A 9467-nucleotide genomic window follows, 5' to 3' on the forward strand; every position below is an offset into this window, starting at 1 on the left:
ACGGGACGGACAACGTCACAAGTTCAGCGTTTTGAAATTAGAGATATTGAAATTAAATCAGGAATGAAACTAGAAACTTTTTATGCTATGATGAACTCATTGATTTGCTTAACCTTTTCAATGCTCATGCATGATATCTTAGACGTGTAGTTTTTATTCTGTTTGATCTTACAAACATGCAATGATGTCATATTGACTACTAGTTTGATTACAGGTTGGGAAATGGTAGGTGAGAAGGACCATGTAGAATACCTTTGTTTGGTATTTAATAAATCTTGTCATGAAATATAAAGTTTTCTTCGCATTTGAGAACTATTTACGTTTATAGTAATTTTTTTTTATCGAGGCCAGTTGTTTCTCAAGTTGTGTCTTTAATTTTCGTTGTAGTTTATGTATTAGTTAGTTATCCTTTATCATTAAAATGTTAACTATCCACTAATTGAATTGATTTAAATAGTTTAACATAACATTCACAGTTTATAATTACATTTGAATATCTAGGTCGACTTAACTATGATCGTTACAGATATAAAGGAATGGATGTATCAATTGAAAGATTAGGGTGTTGGTGATAGTTTATAGGTGGTAGCACTCATGTATAAGTGATATAGCCTAAAGAACTTAGTATATCTTTCAAATTAAGTAAAGTTGACTTTCAATTAGACCTTTGCACACTTCTACACTATTAATCTTAATTACATCATATACTACTTCAATCTAATGGTTGTGTATATTTAATAACATGTATGTGAATTACATACTAATAGATGGAATTAAAATACCAATGAACTATATAATATGATTATAAAAGCCACTTTTAGAATCTTTTATGATTAGATGAGTATATTTTTTTAATTCAAGTGTAAATCCTAATATTTATGCACATAAAATAAGTTCCTTTTTTTTTTTAATTTAGTTTGTTAAAATTATTTGCAAATACAACAAAATTTTATGCACACAAAATTTTGAAAGGTAAAAAGGTAATATATATATATATATATATATATATATATATATATATATATATATATATATATATATATATATATATATATTAAAAATCATTTTCCAATTATAGTGGAGCATGGTGGCACGTGCATTGGACGCGTCATAGTGCATAAGCCGGCGTGTATAACTTCGTATAGCTATCATTCTTACATTTCAACGGTGACTAATATTTTTAGACGGTTTCTCAATGAGACATGTATCATGTTTGGGTTATATAGCCCAATAATATAAACTTTTAGCTTATAGCTTATAGGCTTTTTTGTTTAGAGGTGGTCTTACCGTTAAGTGGTCTTATATAAGACTGATTGTTTTTTTATAAGACAGCTTCTCAAAGCAAATATAACAATTTTATTAAAAAGCAGAAGTAAATATGATGCATGCACTGTGATTCAAGTGTACAAGAACCTCAAATTAGAAAACCAACAATTGATCCTTGATATTATAGCCCATTTTCTCCAAATTGGATCATAGGAGGAGGCCCACAAGCAAGTGCCAAAACATCTTCCCCAACTTGTGCAGCATGTTCTCTAAATATCCTCTCTGTTGATGAATCCGGTGTCGTATTGCCACGCATCATTTCCATTCTCAATCACGAACCATACTTTTAACTCTTATCTCTATACTCATCAGCCCAATTATCCAGTTCTTCTCTTAACAGTATATCCTCTTCACTCCGATATACACGAGATGCATCTCAGTCATGTCCTCCGGATCTTTCAATATAGCCTGCATCACCTGATAGATTGGTGTAATCCCGGTCCAACCAGCAATCATGGTTAACTTCTTTGCAAACTTGGGCTTTCCATGGACAGTAAAGATACACTTTCCAAGGTACTCCATGTGGCCCAATGGACCTTTTACTTCTATGATCGATCCCAACTGAAGAGAGTCTAAATGTTGTAACATTATCCCGCCATTAGGGAACTTAGGATGTACCCCCTTCAAATAAATCTTAACTACAAGATCGGAAAAACTCAACTTCATCCGTAGAGCTACATGGTGTGTAAGTTCTCATACAAAGTTCATCATCAACATTTGCACATACAAAGATGTGCTTCCCCACGGGTAATCCCAACACTTGATCTATACAAGGTAATCCAAAACAAAACCTTTGGGTGTCATGCGAAAGAGATACTTTCTCAATAAGTTTACATGGAACTTTCGCCCTTGGAACGAGTGACATGTTGCGAATGAGACCACTTCTTTGATGGGTGCCAAGCGGGAATAGATGGACCCACTATGGACCGAGTCACCAGGTGATCAACTCGCCTATCCTAAAGTCCTCTAAGAGTTTCTTTGCTTTGTCCGAGTGAATAGCATCAAAGTCCTCGGTGCAATCAGTACCGGCATTGATGAGAATACTGTCAGGTCCGCCGGGGTGATCCTTGAGGAACCTAGTGGCATCGTACACGTGTCCATGTACAACAATCCAAGCTGACTCAGCAGAGTTGTGCTCCTTCACCTCCGACATGTAGAACATTTTTGAAGTGGTATTGAAAAATGGAGTGGATGTTGTTCTCTTTAGTGTCTGACCACCAGCATCGGAGATCTCAAGATGGCGTTCCCGAGCCATCCATCCACCGGACTTATTGCCTGGTTGGGTCGGGTGTTCAAACAAAATACCAATCTCTCCCTTGTAAGGCTTGCACACATTAGTCTTAACTTGGAACCAACAATTATTCATCATACCCTACATTTATGTACCCAAAAATAATTTAGTACTTAAGAAATAGGATATTATGAAGTAAAAAGTTGTTTACATATTTGATACACAATATTTTGATACTCCCTCCCTTGCACTCATAATGTCTCATTCTAGTTTTTCACACTATCCAATCCACTTATTTAATGCTTAATATCCGTTACTATACATAACGAAATATTATAAAAAGTAGATATTAATAATCTTATAATAACGAAATATTATAAAAAGTGGATATTAATAATCTTTGCATTGGGATGAATCAAACAAGATCTCATCTAACTATGTTTTAATATATAGATTAAAAAAATACAAATTAAAAGTGCTAAATAGATAAGTGTCAAAAAGTAAATAGGACATTTTGAGTGGAGGTGAGAGAGTACATTTTAAGGGTACACTCTAAAATTGTGTGCATCAAATTCATACACGACTTTTTCAGTTTATGTCACTTGGACTTGGATACTAATGTTAGATACCGATATCGGATACGTCTAAATATTCAATTTTACTCCTAAAATAGAGTGTCTAAGTGTGATACCAATGTCCAAGTATCAAAAAACAGACACAAAGTATTAGACGAAAAATGAAACGAAAAATGAAAAGTCCCACTAACATAGTTTTCAATTATAAGTCATCCAAAGATATATTTGAAACTACTTTTATTAATTGAAGTAATCATTATTTGATCTTGTCACATAATCAATATAAAAAATTATTCATAACACATGGACAATTGGTGAATTTATTCCAAATAATTTTCCAATTATTTTTATACATAACCCTCAAAGCTGTAAATATATTAATTTTACAAAAGAAATTTAGCATTGAGTAAGAGCAATCAAAGACTATGAAAACCAAAAGACACGCAATTGGTATGTACGCGTATTAATTAATAGAAAAACGTTAAGAGTAGGGCAAATTCCAGAAATAGATTTCGGAAAAGAAAAGAGCCAAAAGAACTTGTCTTTTTGATCAGTTGACAACCACAACAATGGTTTAATTTTAAGACTTACCTTTCCAGTTCAATTAGTTATTGACTTTGAACTTTTTGTAATTTGTTTTTAAGAATGTACATGTGGTACTGATATCCTTTTTAGAACACATCAAAAGTAGCTGGATAACCCTATATATAAGATTATAAGGAAAGAAGTTACCATGAGATTCCAAATGAGGTTCTGAGGTTGGGTGTTTTGGCTTTCATCCCAGGCGCGGACTGAAATCTCTTTGGGGCCAAGCAAGTCCAACACCTCTACCTCTAAAGACCAGAAGCACCAACACCAATATTTTCCATATTTGCTTGGTTTCTCTTGCTGATCCAATTCACATACTTGCCATGTCTCTCCTCCATCCATTGTCACCTCTACTCGGCTCACTTTCCTCCCTCCTCCTGTTCGATTGTATTAATATTATCATTATATAACCTCACATGTAATGTAATGTAATCCAACTTCACGGCTATTGCATTTCCGTTGGTAATTACTCATTAGTATGTCTCCTTATTCAACATTACCCACTAACGTCTCTCCCACAGAAAAAAATTATAAAATTTACTAAGTACGCGAGTAAACTTCTTTAAATCTTCCAATTTCACAATAAAAATTCAAAATTTTTACTCATTCACCGTACTAAAATTAGCAGCTTAGCAAAAAAAAATGAAAAATTTAGTATTAAGCATGTTTAAGTAATAAAAAATTCTGTTAAATCTATTTGATATTTTTAAAATTAACACAAAACAATGATAGCTTAGTTATTAAACACATGCACACACAAGAAAAAAGCCAAAAAGTAAAATGAAGGTAGAAATACATACCAGAATAAGCGTAACCCTTCAGTGTGTAAGGGCGTTGGGATGTCCACGTGTTGATGGGCAAAATTTCCTCGTGGCAAGGCGTGGTAATCACCGAGTTTATATTCAACTCATTTATTATGTACTCCGGTTTGTACCACCAAGCTGCCATTTCATTTATTTACATACAACCAAATTAGTGTACAAAACAATTTTTAAATCTATACGGATTAATTTTAGTTTTGCTCCTATCACATTTAATTTACTATTTTGATAAACTTGCACTGCCGTCGTTGTAAATATTTATTTAAAACGAAGGTAATTAGAGATTCAACTTGAGTAATTAGAATAATTGTAAAAATTAAAATAAGAGCAAATTAAAAAAATAAATTAAAATGAAGGATGATTTTCATTATTTGAAAAAAATAATTCCCCACCCTCCCCCTCTCCTATGATAAATTTATAGCCAATATAAGTGAATTAATAGCTATTTTATCTATTTTTTATTATTTCTTACCAACTTTTTATGTTTTTAACAATTAAATTTCTTTAATATACCTTGAGAATCTGCAAGTTCTACATCAACATGAGAGGGAAGAACTCTGTTATCTTTGTAATGGTAGTAGTTATCAATTTCGGCTGTGGTCACAATAATCCTCTTCAACCACTTCACCATACGACCACCGATAAACCCGGGTATTATCATCCGAACCGGAAACCCATGATCTGAGCTCAACTTTTCCCCGTTTTGCATGTATGCTAATATAATGTCACGGGCAGGATCCATTGCGAATTCTCTTTTTATACTTGTCCCATATTTGGACCCTCCACCTCCTGGCAAGTCCTCCGTGCCCTCAAAACATACATTGTGGGCGCCTTTATTTGGGGTCATTATTCCACACCGCTTCAAAACATCGCGGAGTAGAACACCCCGCCACACAGAAGTAGATATTGCAGCTGCCCCCCAATTAAACCCAATAGATTGTTTAACCATATTTTGTTCCTTTCTTCTATTTCCCGAACAAACAAGTGTAACTGGAAACTCTTTGCTCTTAAACTCATTGACCAGTTGGTCCATTGTTATCCGGGTGGGTCGTTTAACCAACCCGGTAACCTCAACGCTCCAATCTTTCCAATCACCTTTGGGGACCGGACCATGGTTTCTCACAAAATGTAGTGGATCCGGAGTAATAAAACCGTGGTTCATCAACTGGGTCAGTTGAGGCTCCGAATTAAACGGATGCCTCCCTGTAAGACGGATTAAAGAAGGAATCCTTTGAATCCAATGATCCGATGTCCCTTCATCACGACTATCGACACTGAACGGCTCTAATTCACTATTACTTTTGTCAATCAACTCATTCCAAACATTATATTCTTTTACTTCGTCACCTTCATCACTATCACTAATAGCATAGCTATTACTCCTTCCAACTGAGGGTAATTGTTCCATTTGGTTGGATACGAATATTTAAGAGTGGAATAGGGTACACCAAAAAGGTGTTAGCTGAGGTATTTGATTAATTGGGTAAGTAGTAAAAGTGAGGGTATTTTCGTAATTACGTATATGAATTAAGGATATTTAGGGAAAAAACCATTGACATAAAAGTAAATGGAATAATTGATATGAATTTGCTAAATAATAAAATGGTATAATTACTTTAAATTGGAGGTACTATGAAATTTTGTTTGTTTAACAAAAGAATTGCATCTACTATTTATAAAAGAGTACCCCCGAGTCGGTGATTCGGAACGACGGGTGGTGACATACGGAGAACAAACGATGCCGTTCTGCATGGGTTGATGTTGATGGTATTGGCGATAAACAGATGCCGCCATCTATTGAAGAAAGAAAAAATTAATAGAGTGAGAAAGGAGAAGAGTCTTTTTCCTTTGTTTTGAATCAGCTGGGTTTTTTCTAGTGTTTGGGCTTTTGTGCTTCGATGGAAAATAAATGGTGTTATGGGAAATATGTATATATTGGAATAGAAGACAGATCATATTCATGATATCCTATCTTATTTGAAGTGATGAAGAACATAAAATCTGTGGGCGCACATTCCAACAATATTAGACCGATGCTTCAGATTCGCCTCTATTTGAGTGTTTGAGTTCAATTCTTTTAGATTCAGAAAATGTAGTTCAAAATTAGGGATGCAGGCGGGGCGGGTCTACATCCCCGCCCTATTGGGAAGGGGATGGGTCCCGGTTTGATGGGTCATGGGGCGGGTACGAGTATAAAATTCATACCCACCGCAGGGATGGAGATGGGGATGGGTTTTAGGTGATACCCGCCCCGCCCCGCCACAAGATACCCGCCTCAAAATATTTTGAAGTCTTTTGCTAGTTTCCGTTTTCTTTCCCGTTTCGTAAATGCGATATTCTAACTAGTTATTGATATTAGTCTTCATAAAAATGGTTAAAAGAGTTCAAAGTTGTTAATGATGAGTCGATTGGTATTCTAACTAGTTATTGATATTTATGTAATAATGTTATTAGTTTTATAAAATGATTGAATATAAATATGTGGCACAGATGGGTATTAAGCGGGGATTTGACGGGTGGTGGGGTGGGAAAAATGGGTATTATACAGGGATGGATACCCAGATGGGTGGTTGGGCAGGGATGGTTTTAGATACAAACCCATCGGGGCGGGGACGGGAAAAAATTATACCCGCCGCGGGGATGGGGATGGGGATGGGGATTGCATTAACAGATTGGGATGGGGATGGGGATGGTAATTCCAATACCCGCCCCGCCCCGCCCCGCCCCGTTTGCATTCATATTCAGGATCCAAAAAAATTATAAGGGGTATTAAGATTTTCTGACTCGACCATATATTCACACTTTTGAGATACAAATTCGATCCAGATGCGAAGTATAGACCATGCTGTGTAAATTTTTTTAAGAAAGTTGTATGTAAAAACAATTAAGTGTATTTGTTTGTTTAAAATAAACTTTATTAGTTTATTTAATTTAAAATGTGGTAGTTGTATTTGTACTTTAAAAATTGAAAAACTTGGTCAATATTTTTTTTTTAGAACCTAAATGGTGGAAATCTTCGTATATATGATCTTTTAATTATTACTCCCTCCTATTCACATTAGGAGTCCCATTTGACTTTTCACGGATTTTAAGGAGAGTCAAAAGTGGGACCCTAAGGGTAGGAAAGAGAGTGGTATTATGGGTTTTTTAATGTAAGGGAGGAAAATTAGTGTGGGTAATGGAGGGTATAATTGAAAATATGATAAAGCTACTAAGGGCATAAAAGTCAAAAACCCATACCAAAAATAAAAATGAGAGAATTAAGGTGACTTGACCATAAAAGAAAATGTGACACATAAGCTGAATAGGAGGGAGTATAAAATATTATAAATACTTGTTAAATGAAAATATTTAAATAATTTTATACAAAGTGCGAAAATAGTACAAAATAATACTCCCTCCGTTTCTTCTGAAATGTCCCATTTGCTTTTGAGTTACTATATATACATCAATCACTCTTAATTTGTATTTTATTCTTAACCCATACATTTAAACATAGTCAAATGAGATTTTGCTAATTTGTCTCATCATAAGGTTTATTCATATCTAATTTTCTATAATTTTTAATCATACACAATTATTGCTATTAAGTATTGAATTAGTGTATTAGCAAACATACATAAAGCAAATGGGACATTTGAAATGAAACGAATGAAGTATATTTTTTGAGAAAAAAATTTTTGGATCCAAATTCAAGCCTTAGACATGGAAGAACCTAAGGTTTAGGTGTGGAGCCAAATTTTCGAAACTATGGACTATGTCAAATAAAAAAATGGGCGTGGATATGTGTTTAGTTGGACTCAACCTAGATCTGAACCCATGCCCATCTCTTGACCCAATCTAAACCCTCTCCCTAGACCAGTTTATGATTTAAACCCACTAGGTCCCATCTAGACCTACCGTCCTTGCTTTAGAGTCAACCTATTATATAATTCGAAATCACGTTAAGAACGTTGTAAACCTATTTCTATATGTAATTGAAGTCAATTTAGACATATATTCAAACCATAAACCCATTTTAGTACTAGCGAAACCTTTAAAATCTAAAAAGTTTGTATATGAACAATTAAAATAAGCGCATTTAGGACACATTTAGGACCCTAAACACGTCTAGGTCTAAAATTTTTAGACCCAACAAAAATTAGTAGGTCTGAGTTTGGATTCAATTGGGCCCAACACAGACACCACCCATGATCATCTCTAGCTATAGCTATGGCTTTGATACAGCTTACAACTACATAATTTTATTAGGACATTTTTAGCTCTTAGGGAGGTCTGGATATTCGATCTAATAAACTGTTGACCTATGATATTTTTAACCCAACCTCCTTTATTTATTTATACTAGTTGTGGGGCCGCGTGCTACGCACGTGATTCCCCAAATTACATTATCGGATATCATAATGTTATTTTATATATTTTTATTATCAAGAATACAAATGAAAATAATATAATGTAAATGCGTTGCAGAGGTATAAAGGATAAAAATGGCAGAAAATATATAGGTAATAGTAGGTAGTAACATCAAAGCAAGACCTGAAGACGTATTGAAGGCTTTATAGTGAGCATGTATGTTCACTTATAAAGCTTAGCTAGGTTCTTAAAGAAACCAACCAATACAAATGTAAATGTAAATGCTATAATACCATTGTAAATCAACTACTTAATCAATAAAAAAGTATTAATGTATGCCCTTATATTATTTATCCTTGAGTTAATAATGCAACTTGTTGACAACAAATTAGCTTTCAAATCCATTATATATGTATCCATTCCGAAATCTTGAAAAATTTAATATCTTATACATAGTTGGAATCTAGATCATCAAGCATTTCCTTTACAAATAGTAAACATTTGAATTTTTATATTACAACAAATTAAACATCTGAATTGATTAAAATTATCATCAAAAAGTAAACAATCCTC

The 9467-nt window shown here is 34.0% G+C and overlaps 1 pseudogene; it reads right to left on the reverse strand.

The window, feature by feature from the left end:
• Positions 1-1419: 1419 nt before the first annotated feature.
• On the reverse strand, positions 1420-6335 carry LOC130802749 (nitrate reductase [NADH]-like; annotated as a pseudogene).
• Between the last annotated feature and the right edge of the window lie 3132 nt (positions 6336-9467).

Source organism: Amaranthus tricolor, chromosome 16, assembly GCF_026212465.1.
Source record: "Amaranthus tricolor cultivar Red isolate AtriRed21 chromosome 16, ASM2621246v1, whole genome shotgun sequence".
Taxonomy (NCBI): domain Eukaryota; kingdom Viridiplantae; phylum Streptophyta; class Magnoliopsida; order Caryophyllales; family Amaranthaceae; genus Amaranthus; species Amaranthus tricolor.